We start from the raw sequence: 22,616 nt of genomic DNA, 5'->3' as shown, positions 1-22,616 counted from the left end.
AAAGGCTCATCGCCACCCTGCGGCGCTTGGTGACAGGGAGAAGCTTGCAGGACCTCAAGTTCTCGATAGGCATCTCCCCCCAGGCTCTGGGGATCATTATCCCAGAGACCTGTTCTGCCATCATCCAGGTCCTGCAGAAGGAGTATATAAAGGTAAGATTTTTATCCTTTAACATCACATTTTATTGTATTTAATGTTTGATAATCTAATGTCTTTCTTTCATCATTCCCTAATTACCATGATTGTAATATGCTGTGAATGTCCCCGTTGTCCTCGTGCATGCTGGAATTTAAAAAAGACATTTTTTGTCCTTCATACATATTTGCCTTCACTAACCTCCCCAGCATGCTCTCCTGGGCCTATATCCACCTCGTCTACTGAATTAACAATGTATTTTGTCAGCTCCATAGTAGTGCTTTACCCTAAACACCCCCTAAAATGTGTAAAATTGTGATTTGTGCTTGAAATTCAGGCAGAGTGCCAGAGGTTTTTTTTTGGGTCCCAAAATCATTTGCAACCCTCCCTCCCCCCAACTGCTAACTCAGCTGATACCAATGCTCTATCTATCCTCAATCCTCTATCTGCTGACTTTGCCAAACCCATACACACTATATATCCACCTCTTTTGTGGTCAGATTTATGGATGAATTCCCCAAAGCATAGAGTGCAAGGGCCTGCCTAAATACTTTCAAATGGTAATGTTAAAAGTTTTTGTATCCTATTATTATCTTGACAGGTAATAGCAGAATGTAAAAATGTGCTAAAATTTGTACAGTGTGTAATTATATCTTTCTATTATGACACTTCTTACCTGTCCAGTGGGCTGCCAATAGTGTAAGTAAGGAGGGGCTAGCCAAAGTAATACACATGTCTTTAAATACTCCCTAAAATAAATGTTTTACTGATGTTGGCCAAGAATGTTTGTGTCTAATCTGCTTTCCATGTTTATGTGCAAAATGATTAATTTATTTTTCTTGTTTGACTCCACAGTTTCCTTCCAACACAGAGGAATGGCAAACTGTGGTCTCCCACTTTGCCCAGCGGTGGGGCTTTCCTAACTGCGGAGGGGCAAATGATGGGAAACACGTCCACATCATCCCACCACCCAACTCGGGGTCGTACTATTACAACTACAAGGGGTTCAATAGTATTGTGATGTTGGCGGTGGTGTCAGCTACTTATGAGTTCCTGTATGTGGACGTGGGAAAGAATGGCCGGATGTCAGATGGTGGAGTCATCACCCACACGGTGTTCTACAGGCCTCTCCAGAATGGCAGCTTGGGCTTGCCACCTCCAGAAGACAATGCGGAAGGACTCCCATTCGTCTTCGTTGCGGATGAAGCGCTGGGGGACCATCTTATGCGGCCATTCCCTATGAGGACCCTCACCCCGGACCAGAGAGTTTTTAATTACCAGTTCAACTTTTCTAGAAATTGAAGGCAATATCAGACATGAGTATTTATAAACTGTGTTTGATATTGCGTTCAGCAGATGGGGGGATGTCACCCTTGGAAAAGCCAAATTTTGAAGATGCACACAATTCGCCGAATGTCAACATGTGCTAGCTGCCATTATGGGGGATCAAGGGACGTGTTTTATGGGTGCAACCCCTTCCTCTCAGCTACTTTATTATTGAGTAAGGGGTTGCACCCTCAAAATGCGTACATTAATCTCCCGTGATGGCAGATAGCACATGTTGACACACTGTGTGCATCTTCAAAATTTGGCTTTTCTATAATATGTCACAAAATTTTCACAAAATTCTGAGAAAAACAAAAAAACAAAGCACAAATAAGTTAGGGATTTCTAGGGGTTTTAAATTCTCCCTAAAACATCAATGATGTTTTTCATTTTGTTTTAAACATCATTGATGTTTTGCTTGATGTTTTCCAAGTCCCTATTACACCCCATGATCTTCCCGATCAGGATCTGGGCACTTTCACTGGTGAAATGACCTTCTTCCACAACATCACAATCACCTAAAAATATATAAAAAAACAAAACACCATGTATTATAAATATGCCGGCATCCATCTCTTACCTGAGCCTGTGGTCGCAGACACTCGCCTGTTGTGGTGACAATTTCCACCACGTCTCCCTCCTCCTCCTCCTGTTGGGTTTGGGGGATTTCCCCTTCTTCATGAAGTAGGGGGTCTGTTGTCTCCTCTGATGAGTGGTTTCCTCCAAGTCTTTTCTCCCCTATGTAAAAAAAAAATAGGTATACTTAGCACACAGATATTTAATGGCAGAAATAGGAATATGAAACATTGCTTGGAAGTGGGGTACAATTGTCTGTTTTGTCAGTGAGTTCCAAGATGAAGAAATATTTTTGTCCTTTGTCAAGCTGGAATACTTACCTGTTTTGTACAAGCTTCACAGATGGAGACACCCCTAAATTATCCACTGGAACACCCTAATAAAAAGGGTGTTCTGGTGTCCCACACTAGTGCTCCAGCGTCCAGATGTGTAAACAGCTGCTGAGTGTCCTCTCCTTACACAGAATCTAGTTTGCATTTCATTCTAGTTACAAACCCATCTAGACAACAAAATTATTTTCTGAGAAGTAGGCCAGAAAAAATGTATTGAAATTCATCTGGACAAAACATGGTGTTTTATTGGCCGAACGAACAATGTTTCCTACGAACAAATAATGTGTCCATGAAAGTTGCCATTTTAAACTGTACAACAGTAAAGAAAAGCATATGGAGCAGCACAAATGTAATACTAATAAAGAATAGGAACACAGGACGACTACTTACTTTTTTGCAGCACTCTCCTGATCCTTCTATACTGATCGTGCTCCCTGATTTTGAGGTCCGACCACCGCTTCCTCAGTTGATCCTTGGATCGACGTACCCCAAAATTCCTGTGCAGACTCTTTACAACTTTCGCCATAATCTTGGCCTTTCTGACATTGGGGTTGGGGTAAGGTCCATACTTCCCGTCATAGTCGTCCCTCTTCAGTATGTCGACCATCTCCACCATCTCCACAAAGGACATATTTGATGCCTTAAATCGTCTCCTCTGGGATCGTGATGTTTCTGGCTCTGGGCTTTCCTCCTCCTCCTCGTTCCTGTAATTAGCATGCACCTGCTCTGTCTCCGCCATGTGCTCTTCCCCACTGCGCCGAACGAGAAGGGGCGGGGAATAGACTAGAAAGAACGTCAGGGGTGGGCGGAGTGTCACACATGCGCAGTGTATATAAAGCGTAACATGCGTGCGTAGTACGTACGATCTGTGAGTGGAGGAAGGAGTATAGGAAGCGCTGATCGTGATAACAAAGGTAACATTTAAACTTGGGCCTATACTGCTTAGAGATTGAGGCCTATATTGGGACAAGATTAGGAGACTTTAGCCTGACATTAGGGTTTGTCTTGTGTATTGCAGATAAAATGGATGGCTTCAATGACCACAACTGCCTCACCCTGTTCATAGACAAGTACAGGGAGCTGCCCTGTCTGTGGCAGGTCAAACACCCACAATATAATCATAAACAAAAGAGGCAGGCAGCGCAGGAGAAACTGCTGAAGTTGGTGAAGCCGGTGGTCCCCACGGCAACCATCCCCTATTTAAAAGCCAAAATTGGTGGTCTGAGGAGCACATATCTTAGGGAGCGCAAGAAGGTCCAGGATTCCCAGAGATCAGGAGCTGCAGCAGATGACGTTTATATCCCCAGGCTATGGTACTATGAGAGACTACGATTTCTGTAAGACCAGACTGAAGTCAGGGAATCCCTCTCAACCCTTCCTTCCACTCTTTCTTCCACCCTATCTTCCACCCCAGCTGAGGCTTCCGATGTCCAACCTGGGACTTCCAGCCAGCAAGAAGTGGAGGAGCCCAGCTTGAGCCAGGTATAGCATTGTTCTCCAGATTTCTGGTTAATAAATAAATTATGTTTACTAGATGTTATTATTGATCACTAATTGCTGATTTAACAAAGTGTTTTACATATCAATAGACAGTAGTGTGCAAAAATAATTGGGACAAGAATGAAAAATGCTGGGCTCAGTATGATAGTCTGTTATATTTGTTAACATTCAATTTTCAACAGTCATTAGGTGAAAATCGTGTGTGATTGATGAAGAAAAAACTAAAACTATGTCCCTTTTTCATACACAGGAAGACCTTAGCCAGGAGGAGGCCGTGGAATGTGGCACACAGGAGGAGGCTGTGGAATGTGGCAGCCAGGAGGAGGCGGGGGTTAGTGGCAGTCAGGAGGAGGCGGGGGTTAGTGGCAGCCAGGAGCAGGCGGGGGTAAGTGGCAGCCAGGAGATGGCCGGGCCCAGTAGGTGTCTCACAGAATCCCAGGTTCCTCCCCTCCGCCTTCCAAACAAAAGACCCAGGAAGGGGAGTAACATGGAGGATTCAGCACTCAGGCTAATTCAGGAGGCTTCTGTGTCCCTCAGAGCCACCCCCACTCGTGAAGAGGCCTTTGCCTGCATGGCTGCCACCAAACTGCAGGACATGCAGGAGGGCCAACGCCTCATGTGTGAGGACATCCTTTATAAAACATTAACTAAGGGGGTGAGGGGCGAAATCACACCCAATACCCACCTGTGTGAGTTGCATCCTCCTCCTCCTGCCACAACTCCACCACCACAGACACAGCGTGGAAGGAAGAGTGGAAGGAAGACAAGAAAGTGATGACCTGGGTTCAGTCTGGTCTGACAAAAGATGCAGGCCCTTGTATGACCACAGCCTGGGAACATACATGTCACCTGCTGCTGTTCATGATCTCTTGGACTTCTGGACCAGATTGTACTCCCTTATATATGGACTCCTCAGGCCACCAATTTTGCAGTAAAATAATTGATGTGTGCCCTGAGGGCCAAAGGTTTAGCCAATTTCTGCTGTTTCTCCAGCGTTGCCTCCCTCTTTGTTTGGTTATGACCCCTTCATAAATTTTTGGTTTGGTTCATTATACTCGCCTATGTGTGTTTTCCTTCAAAAAGGACAGTTTGTTTGTGAGGAGGCAGATACATTTCAAAACTACAATGTGAAATTAACAAGAGACACCAACACCAACCAACCTCCTTGAGATTAAATAATACAAGATAATAATGGTGTTGTGGTAAAGTGACACACAAAACACACCAAAACTATTCTGGAGTTAAAAAAAAAAATTTAAAAAACCCACAAGATCAGGATTTAACAAAATCAAAAATCAAAAATTTTAATCTAAAAACATCAAAAAACTATTTTTTTTTCGGTAGATGTGACAAATAAAAATATTATATTGATGAAATCACGATAAATAATAAAGAAAGAAGTTTGTGAGAACTCTGTGTGAATATGAGCAGCTAAACAACTTCATTCTTCTAGCATTATAAAGAAGAGAGTGCGCTGCATTAAACAATTTAAAACATTGCAGCGTGACGAAAGTGCTATATCCATTCCGAACGCTAATTTTACCAGACCGAGCAGTTCCGTCTCGGAATTTATTCTGAGCATGCGTGGCACTTTGTGCGTCGGAATTGTCCACACACGGTCGGAATTGACGCAAATGGATTTTGTTGTCGGAAAATTTTATAGCCTGCTCTCAAACTTTGTGTGTTGGAAATTCCGATGGAGAAAGTCCGATGGAGCATGGAGCATGGAGATGGAACAAGCTCCGATCGCACATTTTCCGTTGGAAAATCCGACCGTGTGTACAGGGCATTAGGGTGGAAAATAGAAAGGGGGATAATTGTATAAATCAAACTGATATAAAAACTGAATTAGGGTTTAACTGAATAACGGAAGTATCCTTAAACAGCAATAAATATATAATAACTGATCAGGGGCTGAGAGGACCAGTACGTGATATAGACTAAGGAACATAAAATCTAGAAAACAAAAAGATAAAAGCAAACACTTAGAAAAATGAGGGGAAAAGCAGCACGGGGAGGCACGATCCCTGAATCTCCCCGCCTAAGCCTGACCCCTAACCCGGGCCCAATGAATAAATATATAACTCAAGGAGCAAATGAAGAAAAACAAAAGACTGAGAAACACCAAACCACTAGAAGCAATCAGAGGGAAAATAGGGAACAGGAAAGAGAAAAGGAAAAGAAATCAGCCCAGAACTAAACAGTCAACAGTCAAATTGAAATGGATATATCATTAGAAGCCAGAATAGAGCATAGAAACTGAAATAAGGGGAAAAGAGGAATGTCAAATCAAAATGCCCCTCCTGACAAATTTTGAAATGGAATCTATGTTTGCGGATTTGGAAAAATCACTAAAAACTGAAATAGAGAGAATACATAAGAATCTGGGGCATCTCCTTGAGCGAGTTGAAGAAGTCGAGAAAAAAACAGAAACTAATGATGCTAGTATAAGAAAACTGGAAGAAGAAATTAATTCCATTAAAAAGGTACAGCAAGAGCAAGCGTATAAAATACAAGACCAAGAAAATAGAGACAGAAGGAAGAACTTAAGGATACGCGGTGTCCCAGATTCTTCTCAACAGGAAGATCTGCAAGAAATAAGGAAGATCTGCATTCCTTTAATGGATAAAGAAATAACCTACCCAATAAAAATCGAAAGAGTCCATAGATTAAGAAGGCCTAAAGATATCCCCCAAGAGAATCCAAGGGACATCATAGTGAGATTTGAGAACTGGGAAGATAAAAACAGAATCTTGGGAAATCTTAAGGGGAAGACGTCAATAATGTATGAGGGAAATAACATTCAAATGTTGCAAGATTTGTCTCAAGAAACCTTAAAAAGAAGGAGATCACTAAAACCCCTGTTAGCGATTGTGCAAGAACATGATGTCCAATACAATTGGGGTTTTCCCTCTTGCTTGATTGGCAGGAGAGAAGGCCGCACTGTGAGACTGAGATTTATTGAAAAAAACCCCAGATTTTTGGAAAAGACTGGAGATACCAATGCCAAAAGAATACATGAGAAAAGGTCAAGAAACTGAAACAATACATAGAGGCAGACTTATTGTTTTAAACTAGAGAGAAGATGTTCGGGGGGTGGGGGGGAGGGGGTGAGAGAGAGGAGAGGGAATGGAAAAAAAATGTTTTCCCCTTCTCTTCCGCTCTCCTCCCCCCCACCACAGTTGATGTACCAGGGGGCGGCGGGAGGTGCGGGATGGTCTTGGGGGAAAAATGGGGAACTTTCTACTTTCCCTTAGGTGTCCCTAAGGGAGTGCTCTAGACCATGAGTTCAATATACCAACATATGGGGGGGGGGGGGGGAGGGAGGGGGAAGAGAGGGGAAGAGGGAGAAGCAAGCGGAGAGGGGGTGGGTAGGAAAGGGGGAAGATCTGTTTATGTGAGTGTAAAAATCTGTTTATTGATATCTCATGACTGATGTCAATTTTATTACATATAATGTAAGAGGGCTGAACTCTGCAGAAAAAAGAAATATGGTAATAAGGGAATTGGAAAGGCTTTCTGCCGAGATCATTTTCTTACAGGGATGCATATAGCACTAGAGTCAATACCAAAATATATTCAAGTGCAATACCAACCTGGTTCTATGGAGACTCACCAAACAAAAGGGCTAAGGGAGTAGCAACAGGAATAGCGAAAAATATGAACTTTTTCCTTGAAGAAAGGAAGGCCGACCCTAATGGTCGTTTTTTGTTTCTGAAAGGACTACTCCAAGGAAAAAAATATACATTAGCAAACGTATATTGCCCTAATAGACACCCCAAATGATATTTAAAAGGGATCCTTAATGCCTTAACAGAGTTTAAAGAAGGTAATTTAATCCTGGCAGGAGATTTCAATTTTACCATGGATCATAGCCTTGATGGTACGTCTGGTGCACCGACCCGTGAAAATAAACAATTAAGATTGATTACAAAAAAATATTCTCTCAACAAGTAGTTTCTGTATGGAGAATACTACATCCAAGTAAAAAAGAATTCACATTTCGTTCGTCGGTGCATGACACGTACTCAAGATTAGATTAGATTCTGGTGGATCATGAAGTACTGGAGAATGTAGTAGAGGCATCAATTGGAATAATGTCTATCTCGGATCATGCTCCTGTAATGACAAAGATAAAATTTAATGAGAAAGAATATAAAAAAGGAGTTTGGAGAATAAATGAAGATCTCATAGAAGATGCAGAAGTAAGAAAAACAATAATAATGGAGATAATAATGGAGATAGAACAATACAAAACAAGCCCATAAAGCATATATTAGGGGAAAGTTGATTTCAACAGGAGCAGGGAAAAAAAAGAAAGAGAAATGCCTATGAAAAAAGTAATAAAAGAATTATATGAGCTAGAACAAAAGCATAAAACACAACTAGATAAGGCAATGCAACAGAAGATCGTTATAAAAAAGGGACAGTTAAGCGATCTAATGGAACAGGAAACTAGAAAAATATTTATAAACGTAGCAAAAGAAAGATATAGGTGGGGAAATAAGCCCGGGAAATATTTAGCAAAAATTTCTAAGGAGAAAAAGACTCAAAATTATATAGAAAAAATAAAGAACGGAAAAGGTGAAATGAAATATAAGACAATGGATATTGCAGACGCTTTTACTACATATTACAGCTCATCGTATGCTATAAAAAGGAATGAGACACATCAGGAAGAAGAGATTAGGAAGGTCAAAATACAGGAGTATCTAACAGAGGCCAGCTTACCAAAAATATCACTTGAAAATGCTGAGACGTTAGATGAACCAATCACCCAAGAAGAAGTCTATAAAGCTATAAAGGAGACACCAGGTGGGAAAAGCCCAGGCCCATATGGGTTCACGATTAAGTATTATAAAAGATTTAAAGAACAATTAGTCCCAGTATTATGCGACTATTTTAATAAATTAAGGGAAAATGAAGAGATAAGAAGAGAATCCCTCTTAGCTAATATTTCAATAATATTCAAAGAAGGAAACGATAAAACTAAAGATAAAGATAAAAAATACAGATACAAAGCTATATGCAAAAATACTAGCAACAAGACTAAAAAATTACATGCCAGAGCTGATAAATGTAGATCAAGCAGGTTTTGTGCCCGGAAGGGAGGGAAGAGATAACAGTATTAGAACACTACTAATAATGAATAATCATAAGAAGAAATCCCCAATGCTACTCATTTGGATAGATGCAGAAAAAGCATTCGACCGAGTAGATTCTGGATTTATGATGGAAACACTCCGAAGCATAGGCCTAGGACCAAGAATAATAAAATGGATTAATAACTTATATAGACATCCTACAGCTAGGATTAAGATTAATGGAACTATGTCGTAAACCTTTGAAATGTTCAATGGAACAAGACAAGGTTGCCCACTCCTGTATGTGATAGCATTAGAACCATTGTTAATAAAAATAAGGAACAATGTGGACATAGGAGGGGTCAGAGTGGGGGAGGAAGAGCACAAAGTAGCAGTGTATGCTGACGACATACTTCTTTATATGACTAAACCTAGATGATCTCTTCCCGACCTAATAAAAGTATTGAAAGAATATGGTAACCTTACGAACTTTAAGATCAATCCCATAAAAACAATAATATTGGACATAGGAGTAGATAAAAACGAAAGAGAACTATTACAACAAGAATTTCCTTTTACTTGGTAAAAAGAAGAACTAACATACCTAGGAATTAAAATAACACCTACCCTAGAAAAGTTATTTCAGGCCAACTATATCCCATTATTGAATGAAATAAAAGCAGACTTAAAAAATATATCAAAGAGACCGGTCTCTTGGATAGGGAGGATAAACATTCTAAAAATGAGGATCCTACCAAAAATAACATAGACATTTCAAATGCTCCCAATAGAAATACCACAAGGCTAATAAAAACAATGATATTGAAATATCTATGGCAGAATAAAAAACCTAGAGTAAAAAACAACCTTCTAACTATGAAAAAAATAAATGGAGGATTTTAAAGGGACTTTGTATGTTTTATATGAAAAATTTTCAATAAGGATTAAATTAAAAAAACAAAAAAAACAACGCTCCTGAGTCTCACAGCTCACCTGGAAACTCCCACTGTGGCCGCCCCAGTACAACCTATGTTGACGGCCAACCCTGCTGCTGCTCCAGTCTCTGTGCAGGCACCCGCCTCGAGTATTACCTAAATAAGAGGTATGTCTGGTTCCGCTCTGCTTCCCCATCGATTTGGGGGCGATCCAGTCCAATGCAGAGGGTTCCTCAACCAGGCTGAGATATACTTTGAGATGCTGCCCCAGGCGTTTCCCACGGACAGAAGCAAAGTAGGTTTTGTGATATTTTTGCTCTCTGAGAGAGCCTTGGCCTGGGCAAACCCTCTATGGGAGATGCTTTGTTTAAAAGGGTATTTGACGTTCCCGCACGCTACACTTCTGCTGCCAAGTGCCTCATGTCCATTGAACAGAATATGAGGACTGATGCTGACTATGCCATTGAATTCCGTACTCTGGCAGCAGAGGTTTTTTGGAACAATAAGGCCCTCGTGGCTGCTTTTTCTCATGGTCTCTCGGATAACATCAAGGATGAGATAGCAGCCTGAGATATACCCACTGCCTGGAGAAGTTGGAGAAGTTGATCACGTTTGCCATCCTTATTGACTCCAGACTCAGAGAAAGACTTTATTTTAAGGAGCGCTTGCGGAAGCCTCCTGTATGTTTGTCTCCGAGGTTTGCAGTCCCACACATGCCTCCCTTACCTCCCATGCCTCCTGGTACCGAGTCGGTCAGTGAAGGTGAACCCATGTACTTGGGTTTCATTCGTCTCTCTGCGGATGAGGGAACCTTTAGGAGGAGGGAGAGATTGTATTGTGGCCAGGCAGGTCACTTTTTGAAGTCCTGTCCTACCCGTCCAGGGAACGCCTGAACCTTGAGGTCCTGTCACTGACAGACCTTAGGTGGTGTTGTTACATCCCCAGTTATCCAGAAGGATAAGCCCTTGGTTTCGGTCACCCTTACTTGGGCTGAGTCGTCCGTCAAGATACAGGCTCTAATCGACTCTGGGGCTGCAGGCCTCTTCATTGATGCTGCTTTTGTATCAAAGCACTCGATTCTGCTGCAGCTGCGTGACACTCCACTTGCCATTGAGGCTTTTGTTGGGAGACCTCTACAGCCTGCCCATGTGACTCATGAGACGGTTCCATTGTCCATGGCTGTAGGGACTCTTCACCATGAGATAATCCAAGTCCAAGTCACTTCCTCACCTAAGTTTCCGCTGGTTATTCGTTATCCTTGGTTACAGGGGCACAACCTCTCTTTTGATTGGCTCCTTGCTGAGGTTCTCTCCTGGTCATCACAATGCAGTGAGACATGCTTCCAGAAGGTAGTCAAGGTCCTGTGCACCTCTTCACTCTGCTCCCTGCCAGAGGAGTACTGCGATTTTAACGATGTCTTTGACAAAGGTCAAGCTGGTATTTTGCCTCCAAACCGGCCGTATGATTTTGCAATTGACCTTCAACCTGGTGCCGTAACCCCTCGTGGCCTTTGCCAGTCTTAGAGGATAAGTCCATGGAGGAGTATGTTGCAGATGCACTTTCTCGGGGTTTCATTTGCAAATTGTCATCTCCTGCTGGTGCTGGTTTCTTCTTTGTGAAGAAGAAGAGTGATGAACTGAGACCTCGTATTGATTATAGGGATCTCAATCGTTTCACGATTAAGAATGCCTATCCATTGATTACAGAGTTATTTGACCGCCTCAAGGGAGCAATGGTTTTCACGAAGCTTGATTTAAGAGGTGCATACAATCTCGTGAGGATTACGGAGGGCGACGAGTGGAAAACTGCATTTAATACCAGAACAGAATTACCTCGTAATGCCTTTTGGCCTTTGTAATGCCCTGACAGTTTTCCAGGAATTTATTAACGATGTCCTCTGAGATTTGTTGCAGTTATGTGTGGTGGTTTATCTCGATGATATCCACATATTTTCCAAGTCCCTGGAGAGCCACCACACAGATGTCTGTCATGTGCTTCAGAAACTAAGAGAGAACTCTATTGTAAACTGGAGAAGTGAGTACCATCGTGAACAGGTTAAATTCCTGGGTTATGTCATTTCCACTGCTGGTTTTTCGATGGACCCAGAGAAACTTTTGGTAGTTGGAGCCGGTTCCGGTTCCTGTGATTCCACCTGATCGTATTCTGGCTACAGTTCGCACCAGTCTCACTTCTCCTTTGGGTGACAAAATTCTTGCTGCTCAGGTCCATGCTCCTCCTGAGAAACCTTGTGACCGCTGCTTTGTCCCAGAGAGTCTCCGAACTGCCATGCTCCAGACTTACCATTCTCCCAAGGCTGCTGGCCACCCTGTGAAGAATCAACTCTTTTTGGGCCATTTGGCAACAATTTGGTGGCCTAGTCAACATGCTGATGTAACTGCCTTCGTAGCTGCCAGTTCCCGTGTATGCTCAGAGTAACACTCCACGACACGTTCCAGTGGGCCTCCTACAACCCATACCCAATGGAGAGAGGCCCTGGACCCACCTGTCTATGGATTTCATTGTGGAGTTACCTAACTCCCAGAGCAACACAGTTATCCTTATGGTGGTTGACCAGTTCTCAAAGATATGTCATTGTATTCCACTTAAGAAGTCGCCCACTTCTAAGGAACTGGCTATCATTTTTGCTTGGGAAATCTTTCGCTTACATGGGCTACCCAAGGTGATTGTCTCGGACAGGGGTAGTCAGTTTGTGCCCCGGTTCTGGAGAGCCTTTTGTGCACAGTTGGGAATTCAGCTTGCTTTCTCCTCTGCGTACCACCCGCAGTCTAATGGGGCCACAGAACAAGCCAATCTGTCCTTGGAGCAATTCCTACGTTGCTATATTTCTGACCATAACAACTGGTCAGACCTATTACCGTGGGCAGAGTTTGCTCACAACAGTGCCTTGAATTCTGCTTCCCGATTGTCCCGTTCATGGCGAATTATGGTTTCTAGCCTCCCATATTGGCTGACTCGTTTGTTCTGCAGAGTATTCCTGCGTTAGAGAAGCATCTACGTGGTCTTCGTTCCACTTGGGCACAAGTCCAGGAGGCTTTGTGACATGCTAATGATAGGTACAGACTCCATGCTGACCACAGACACCTGCCTGTGCCTTCCTATCAGGTTGGGGACAGGGTAGGGCTGTCATCTCGCAACCTCCGACTTCGTGTTCCCTCACTGAAGTTCGCACCTCGGTTTATTGGGGCTTTCCGAATTCTTCGCAGGATTAACCCAGTGGCTTATGCATTAGACCTTCCTTCTAATATGCGTATTTCGAATGTATTCCATGTCTCCTTATTAAAACCTTTGGTCTGCAACCGCTTTACCACCTCGGTGCCACGTCCTCAACCTGTACAGGTTGAGAACCATGAGGAGTATGAAGTACAGTCCATTGTTGACTCCTGTAGGTTCCGTGGGCGCATACAGTACCTGGTACATTGGAAAGGGTATGGTCCGAAGAAATGCTCTTGGGTCTCATCCTTGGACATACATGCCCCTGTCCTCCTCCGTGATTTCCATAGACGTTTTCCCCTCAAGCCTGGTGTTCCTCCAAGGGGGAGGGGTCGTTGAGGAGGGGGTACTGTCAGGGCTGGGCTCAGCCCTTCCTTCTCTGAGCTGGCCGTTCAGCTGTCAGATAATTGCCAGCTCTTATCCCTCCACAGTTACTCAGCTGTTGATGATATCCTGCTCGTCAGTCCTGCCTATTTAAGCCACATACTCGACCGTCCCTGGCCTCTGCATATGAATGACCCTTTGTTTGTGGCACATCTGCTGTTTGCCTTTGGGGACTGATATATTTGGGTCTCTGATGTAGCCCTTATATATTTTTTTGTTGGGACTTATTTTTGTTCAAATTTTATTATTTTTTGCTATTTATGCACCTATATAGGTTTTTTAGCACTGTTTATTTACACATGGTATTTGGCATTGTTTATACATACACATGGTCACCCATGGGTTTATATAGTTCACTATTTTTGTTTATTTTTAGCGCTACATTTTCTACTTTCACTCTTATATGAATTTTTGTCACATTCTTGTGTAGCAGCTCCCTTTTTTCTTTCCGCACAGGTTGGCGCAATAATTTGTCACATTCCATTATACACATACTTTACAAGTTATTATTATTATTATTAAACAGGATTTATATAGCGCCAACAGTTTGCGCAGCGCTTTACAAATGATTTAGAAGGTATTAAACTATGAAACGGGCACTTTATACACCTACAGTAAGTGAACCCCAGGGGAATGAAACAGAAGCATAAAGTAACTGTGACAATATTATCCTGCACATAGGTGTGATAGTCCAAGTTAGAAAACTCTGTAGTCAGAGGTGGATATTATTTTAGAACCTTGCTACCCTCTAGGACTGGGGTTGTCTATAGAACACTGTGGGAAATAGATAAAACAGAGGGCGCACTGGCCTAGTGCATTATCCAACAACAATTTTATTGAAGATAAAATGTAACTACTCACAAACATAGGTAGTGCATGCGCTCATCCAGGCCACTACAAGTGGTTACAATCTCCTGGCTTTGCCAAAGCTTCGAGCTCAAGGATGACCTTACCAGGGTCCCTGCTGGCTAACGTGTTTCGAAAGTATGTCCTTCTTCATCAGGGTTTCCAAAGTGGACATTAGTTCTGGTGATCTGAAAGTGAAGGGAAATCTCCCCTATGAGATATAGATGGGAAAAAACCCAGCAGGGGTTATAACCCCCTTACTGTATACAAAATTAAAAAAAGTTCTGCCTTTATTTACACTTTAAAGCGGAGTTTCACCCAGAAAGAAAACTTCTACTGATTGGATTCCTCCCCCCCTCCGGTGCCACATTTGGCACCTTTCAGGGGGGAGCAGATACCTGTCAAATCCAGGTATCTGCTCCCACTTCCAGGCATAGATCGCTGCACTTTGTGCGGCGAACTACGCAATGTTCAGCCCCTCCCCCCCCCCCCCCCACTGTCTTCTGGGAGACACACAGGGCCCAGAAGGCAGCAGGGACCATTCAGATCATGCAGCGCAACTCGCACATGAGCAGTAGGAAACAGGGTATGAAGCCGCAAGACTTCCTTTCCTGTTTCCCTTAATAAGGATGTCGGCGCCTGCACCCGAAGCCGACCCGTCCCTGGACAGGTAAGTGTCCTTATATTAAGTCAGCAGCTGCAGTATTTGTAGCTGCTGACTTAATTTTTTTTTCCCAGGCAGAACTCCATTTTAAGCCTACATGTTTCAGCTCTACGTGTGTGGCTATAAAGTCAAAAGTGTCTAGTTGAAATATATTGATATAATGATAGCCAGTCCATGACTTCTTTCAGTTGTCTCTGTGGATTGGTGGCCTGCTGTCATGTGTAATGTAAAATCTGTAACATTATGTCATGTGTAATGTAAAATCTGTAACATTATGTATGTTTTCTTCTGGCTGCTTGGATACTTTACCATTATCTTGTATATTGGAATGAACTTTGAAACAAGGCTTCTAAATATAGTGACTTACAGAGTTGTTATTTTATGGATCAGTGCAATAATACTGTGATAGAAATCTCACCATGATGACTGTCTCTTACATGTGATAAAAGGCTCGTGCAGAACTATCAGCTGATTGCCTTATCAATTTCTGGAGTGCACATTGATCTTTACTGGGGACTGTGCTATACAGTATGCTATCATGTTGTGCTGTATATAATTACACTGGACTAACTTTTCATTACAATTATTATTAAAGAAGCACTACTTAGTGATTGTGTTTATTTTTTATTAAATCTTGTTTTTCATATGATCATGTTATCCTAATTTTGTTATATGGGTGCAGCACTCCCTGCTTTTTGCATTCCTGTTTGCAGTCTTCATAATAGACCATGATTAGATGTTTTATTTCCTAGACTGATAGGTATACAGGTCCTGATTTATATCACTGTCCTTAATACTGGCCTATCAATTAGGCAGCAGGTATCAGCTGCCATTAGGTCCTCCTTCCATCATCTTTGCAACATTAGAAGAACCAAACACCTGATTCCAACAGAGGCTGTAGCATTAATTCATGCTTTTGCAACACCCAGATTGGTTACTGCAGGGTCCTCTACTTATAGTCTCTCTGAGAAAGAACTACATTGTTTGCAGCTGGTACAGAATGCAGCTGCCAGGATATTTACCCACATCACCCAATTCTTCACTCCCTAACTGGCTTCCAGGATATCCTTTGAAGATTGGCCAAATGACTTTCAAAGCCCCAAATAACTTGGGTCCTGCCTTTCTGACAGGTATATAGAATAAATCTTTAAGAAATATGGGATTTTATAGGCAATCGAAGAAGAAATATTATATTTATAAAATATATATTTTATTATAGTAAATTACAATAAAATTCCCAAATTGGAAATGCAACACATTGTAACAATAATAGTATAAACTATACAAAAAGCTTTGTCAGACATAAAGTGGTAGTCCCCATCTACTTGCTGTTCCTTTCATCGGTAGATTACAGAGGAATACAGTAGAAGGGGATATCCAATGCGTTTCAAATTGTACTGTTATAGACAAATCTTTCAGGGAATAATACCACTTCTGAAAAAACTTTTCAATTAATTTCAATTCGTTTCAATTAATGAACAATTAGTACATAACCATGTATGGTAATGCATATAAAATACATATAAACATAGAACACATATGCACTTACAATGTAAAAGCTTATTTAGCAGGAGCACTCCTCTAGATGGCAAGAAAACCATGCATCAGTGTATCAAAGACTTCCACCAAAGTATCAACATCCATTAGCAACAGGCTTTGGACTGCCCCAAAAAAGATGGAAAAATTGCACTATGGGACAAAGGGGACAAGACATAGTGCAATTTTTCCATTTTCTTTTGGGGCAGTCCAAAGCCGGTTACAAATGGAAGTTGGTAGACCTAAGGACAGTACATGTTTTTCTACCATACTGTCCAAGTAAAAGCACCAACAGGTTTGAAATGACTAAGGACATAAATAACAGCAAACTGTTATTTAAAAGTATGTACTCAAGACAAACAAAAAAGAGGTAGAAGTTGCACCCAACCTCACAGCAGCTGAGTTCAGGGCAATTTGAGACCTGAACCTGCTGCTGCAGGAAAATGACACTCCATGGGAAGTTGATTTGGATGAAGAGGAGGATAATGAAGTAATCTCAGATGTAGTTCAACAGCAACCAAAAAAATTCAAGAGAAAGTCCAATACATTTCCACCACTAAGTCAAAGTCCTGCTTTGGCACTATTTGTGAGACAAACAATGAAGGAAATAGAAAATATGAGAAATGATAATGCCATAAAAATTTGAGTCCCGAACAGAATTTGGCTCTCAAGGCTTTGAAGAAAAACTCGGAAATAACGATAAAGGCATCAGACAAGGGAGGAAATATTGTTCTTATGGATAATGAGATGTATGAGAACATGTGCCTTAAAATTTTAGTTACTGAAAAATTTCTTCATCCCTCGTTGACAGGTTCAACCAAGATTTCTATCAGTTGGTGGATGAAGCACACAAGTGAAGGACTTGTGGGATTTTGTCCGTACCAAAAATCCCTGTATACCCACTATGTATGCATTGTCAAGGGTACATAAGGACCTTCACAAACCACATGGGAGACCCATCATTTTGAGCAATGGTTGTGTCTCAGAAGCCATGAGTCAGGTAATTGATGATCATTTGAAACCTCATGTTATGAATCTGATGTCCTACACCAAGGACACAATTCATCTGTTGCAGATTTTGGAAAATTTAGAAATCCCCAGTTCAGCCTTATTGGTTACAATTGACGTTGAGTCACTATACAACAGTATTCCACATGATTTCGGTGTTGCAGCTGTTGGAAGAGTACTCCAATAGAGAGCAACACATGAATGGAAATACAACATGTTTATACTCACCATGTTGGAATTCATTTTGAAACATAACGTCTTTGTCTATAAAGGCTCCCACTACCTCCAGGTACAGGGTGTGGCTATGGGGCCTTGTTGTGCCCCCTCTTATGCCAACCTGTACCTGGGGAGTAGGAGAAAGAATTTTTGTCAAGTGATGAAACTTTTACATATACACAATATATTGTCATGTGGCAAAGATACATAGACGACCTGTTGTTGATTTGAGATGGTCCAGAGAGTAAACTAGTGAGTTGCCTTAACCATATGAATCGCAATAACCTTAATCTTTTTTTTACAATAACTTACGATTATCATAAGGTCGACTTTTTGGATGTAAGTATCCTAAAAGATGAAAATGGTACAGTTACAAGTAAACTATTCAGGAAGGACACTGCTGGCAACACGTTGTTGCATGCCAACAGTTTCCACCCAAAGTCCTTGAAAAAATCTATACCTTTCAGTCAATTTTTGCGCATTAAGAACAACTGTACTACAGACATTGACTTCCAATTGGAGGCCGATGCACTTACTAGCAGACTGTTAGCAAGAGGCTATACAAAATCGAGAAAAAAAAAGGCATTTAATCATGTCAAAATTATCAGAAGGCAAGACCTTATTTTCAACAAAAAAGAAAACAATAAGGAAGACAACACAACTAGAATCATACTCAGGATCTGAAGGATTCTCATGAAATATTGTCCGATTCTTACTGAGGACCCCATTTTGGGGAATCTAGTAACAAAAAATCCACAGATCACCTATAAAAAAGCAGGATCGATCGATGGGAAACTTGTTCAGAATGAATATAAAGGGGACTCGAGGGGGGACCCCTGTAAGACCGGGGGGACTTTCCCATGTGGGTCATGCTCCCAATGTTCTGTAATCAGAAGGAGGACACAATTCACATTGCCCAATGGTGATTACTTTTGGGTGAATGGGGGGGATTGGCACAAGATACTACTCCGGCAAGAGATGCGCTGGATTAGGTTTCTTAATGCTACTACACCACCGGGCCTCAATGAATGTGAAAGTTTTAGACCGTTTCTTGAGGGCTTTTCCTCAGGGAAAACTGATCGATATCCATATATTGTGATTGTTGTCATTTTTCATTTTTCCTCCTTACAATGTTGTTTGGTCTTTGATGACTAAGCTAAAATTGATTTTGGATAGGTCTTTTTTACCCTAGCCTGATATGCGGATTCTCCATCACTGTTTTGATTATTTAGAATAGGATGACACATCCTTTGGGTTTTTTCAATAATTGTAATGTAATGTCCTCACGGGGATGATAATAAATAAGTTTGGTAATTTATGCCTTATACATAGGTGTGCGGAGTCTATTGCATTAGGGTGTGCACCCCAAATCTCAAACACACACTATCAATCACTCTCGATGTTCACTCAGAAAGAGACGGGGCCAGTAAATTACATATTTACCGCCCCCTTCCCCCACTCATCCTAAAACATCCCTGCAGCAACAGTCAGCAGGAAAGGAGGGAAGCCAGCAGCACTGTGGGGGTGGGGAAGGGAGGGAGCCAGGGCAGTAGGGGGAATTTGTGCTTCACAGGGTGATTAAGGTGTGCCTGGGCACACCTGGCACACCCTGTGCGCACGCCTATGGCCTTATATAATATGTAATAGCGCTGTCTATTTGCTTACAAGAGACTTTTTATTTACTTTATTTATTTTACTTTAATGCTTAATTTTGGGGTCCTTTTTGGTGGTTTCTCTTTATGTTGCATTGCTTGGAATCTTTTCTTTGATAAAAAGAAAAAACTGTAAGCGCAAATATTTGTGTACATGAAGTAATATAGCAGGCAATATGAGAGCAATAACGGCTCAATCAGTGGCGTCACTAGGGTTGATGTCCCCTGGTGCAGTAAAACATGGTGTCACCCCCCCTGTCTAGGCTGCTCAGCACCATTCAGGTAGCGCACAGTCACAGGGCGCACCCCAAACCAGCCCCTGTAAATGATCGTAAAGGGTGGTATAGTGGCAGGTTAGGGTAAAATAGGGTGGTATAGTGGTAGGTTGGGGTGGTATATGACAGGTTAGGGTGGTACATAGCAGGTTAAGGCGGTATTGGGGTCGTATAGGGCAAGTTAGGGTGGCACGGGGCAGGTTGAAGTGGCACAGGGCAGGTTGTGGTGGTACAGGGCAGGCTGTGGTGGCACAGGACAGGTTGGGGTGGTACAGGGAAGGCTGGGGTGGTATAGGGCAGGTTGGGTTGGTACAGGCAGGCTGGGGTGGTATAGGGCAGGTTGGGGTGGTATAGGGCAAGTTAGGGTAGCACAGGGCAGGTTGAAGTGGCCCAGCGCAGGCTGGGGTGGTATAGGGCAGGTTGGAGTGGCACAGGGCAAGTTAAGGTTGCACATGGCAGGCTGGGGTGGTACAGGGCAAGTTGGGCTGGTCAATGGGAGGCTGGGGTGGTATAGGGCAGGTTGGGCTGGCACAGGGTAAGTTGGGGTGGTATAGGGCAGGTTGGGCTGGCACAGGGCAGGCTGACGTGGTACAGGGCAGCCTAGGGTGGCACAGGGCAGGTTGGGGTGGCACATGGCAGGCTGGGTGGCACAGGGCAGGTTGGGGTAGCACAGGGCAGGTTTGGGTGGCACATGACAGGTTGGGGTGGCACATAGCAGGCTGTGGTGGCACAGGGCAGGTTGGGGTGGCACATGGCAGGCTGGGGTGGCACATGGCAGGCTGGCATGGCACAGGGCAGGCTGGGGTGGCACATGGCAGGCTGGGGTGGTACAGGGCAGGTTGGGGTGGCACAGGGCAGGTTGTGGTAGCACAGGGCAGGTTTGGGAGGCACATGACAGGCTGGGGTGGCACAGGGCAGGCTGGGGTGGCACAGGGCAGGTTGGGGTGGCACAGGGCAGGTTAGGGTGGCACATGGCAGGCTGGCATGGCACAGGGCAGGTTGGGGTGGTACATGGCAGGCTGGGGTGGCACAGGGCAGGTTGGGGTGGCACAGGGCCATGAGGGGAGGGGGTGCTGCTGGACACAGCTATATTATATTAGATATAGGCACAGTAGCTGAGTGAGCTGGTCTGGTGGGGGGGAGGGGGGGTGGCTGGACACAGCTATATTATATATTATAAAGCTGTGTCTAGCAGACCACCTTGCACCCCCCTTCATTATAAGACTAGCATAGCACAGAGGGCGCCAGACACTGAATCCTCCCACGTCCCACCAGCTCTCAGGTGGTGTGCCGGTACCATGGCAAACCCCCCCCACCTATCACACCTTACCTCAGGCTCGGGGCGGCGGTGGACACCCCCTCACATGCTATCAGGGTGCCTGTACTGTACTCACACTTCCGGGCGCTGGGCGGCAGCTGGAGGGGAGATGAGGACAGCATGCAGCCGTGCCGCTCCAGGGCGGAGATAGTGCGTGACATCATCATCTGTGAGATGTGACAGGCTCACTGGCTCAGTAGGGAGGAGGAAGAACTTGTACAACGAAGGACACACACCAGGCGCGGCCGCGGCGCTGGAGGTGTGGCTCCAGCAGGGTCAGCTGCAAAAAAAAAAAGCCAGGGATTTCCTCACTGTTGGGAGAATCGGGATGGTGTCACCCCTCTAGCAGGTGTCACCCAGGTGCGGACCGCACCCCCCCACCCCCCTAGCAACGCCACTGGGCTCAATAGTCCATACAGCAACAGTTCTTAGGGTGGGGTGGCAGGAGGCAGCTGTCCTCAGAGAAAAGCCAGCTCTGTAAGCAGATTGAGGAAGGGGGGGAGGAGACACAGGAAGTGCCAACCTGAGTGTAGTATGTTAGATACGATTTATTAGCAAAGTAAGTAATGCACTTACAGGAAATAACATAAAAACAGGCTCATCTGTAAATGGTGGTGTCTACAGGTATAGATCGGCATCCAAAACGAGCGTCCACGGATCTGGCAGATGACTGGGGGAGCCTCAATCCGTCCTGTGGCCACCAGGAAGTCGGTCTGGGCCACCGTGGAGCACAGGGAAATGACGTCACCAGGAAGCAGAGAGACACCAGGGACATAACAACTGAATAAAAGAGGCTACGCACTCAGAGCATCAGCTCCTTCTACAGGCCTAGGGGGGAAGTGCTGGAATGGTCGTATTTATATGTTTGGGCTCATTGTAGGACAACAGGCTCCAGCACACCTGATGGTCATGCGATTGCTAATTACAAAATGGGTCATTAATGGTTATTAATTTAAACCTACCCAGGGATATTTAAGAGCACAGTGATAAATAATGTGTGAATTTAAATGGAAACTAAATGTCCATGTAAGTATCCATAAATAAAAAAGAGAAGGGGATGGAGCCCGCAGAGTTCATAAAAACACACACACACACACATATATATATATATATATATATATATATCTAAAAAAAATAACAATATATATCTCTCTCATAGTCAAAACATGTATACACATATAAATAGCGTATACACGCCCGTGTATTAAATTATAAAATAATAATAATAATAATAAAAGCTTTCACAAGATAACTAAGAAATCATAAAAGGCATCATTAGACAATTGACAATTAGATTGGCCATATATGCGCATACATACATATATGCACACATATATATACATATGTACAAGCATGCACACATATGCAAAACCATAATAATGACCATCATAACCACAATAAAAAATGTATAGAGAAATGGTATTGCGTATACATATAATACAATAATAATAATACCCACATGTAATACTAATACCCACATGTAAAACACATATAGCCAGTCACAGGTCTGATAGAACATTGTTGGGGTGTGCAGATGGAGAGATCCGCTGACACAAATTGCGTCACTGTTTTCCCGTGCATGGGCAGTACATTAGGGA

The sequence above is a fragment of the Aquarana catesbeiana genome, linkage group LG01 (assembly GCF_042186555.1).
Source record: "Aquarana catesbeiana isolate 2022-GZ linkage group LG01, ASM4218655v1, whole genome shotgun sequence".
Classification (NCBI taxonomy): Eukaryota; Metazoa; Chordata; class Amphibia; order Anura; family Ranidae; genus Aquarana; species Aquarana catesbeiana.
This window is presented reverse-complemented; position numbering follows the sequence as displayed.